The following is a 381-nucleotide window of genomic DNA, read 5'->3' as shown; positions in this document are numbered from 1 at the left end:
GCAGGGAGGTGCTCAGCCCCCTTCTGTCTCCAGCACAGAGGTCAGGCCTGCACAGATGGGGAGCAGATGCATGATCAACACCGAAGAGACAGACACTCAGGCTGCTGAGCACAGTGCCTCTAGAAGGGTGTCCTGGAGCCAGACATGAAGACACACTCGCTCATGACCTGTTGATGGACCCTCAAAGGCAAGAAGGTACCACCTTGTGAACCGAGTGTAGGCAGAAATGGCACAGAATCAAACTAACTTTGCCCGCAATGGGAGGAACCAGGCCTTGGGACAATCTGGGCAGTGAGACACAGCGACTGGTTCCTGAGGTCAAAGTGGGAGTGACACACCACTGCTAAAACCAGAAACACTTGACAGAAACAGTCATGGTCT

The sequence above is a fragment of the Oryx dammah genome, unplaced genomic scaffold, assembly GCF_014754425.2.
Source record: "Oryx dammah isolate SB20612 unplaced genomic scaffold, SCBI_Odam_1.1 HiC_scaffold_8, whole genome shotgun sequence".
NCBI lineage: Eukaryota > Metazoa > Chordata > Mammalia > Artiodactyla > Bovidae > Oryx > Oryx dammah.
Note: the sequence above shows the minus strand (reverse complement) of the source record.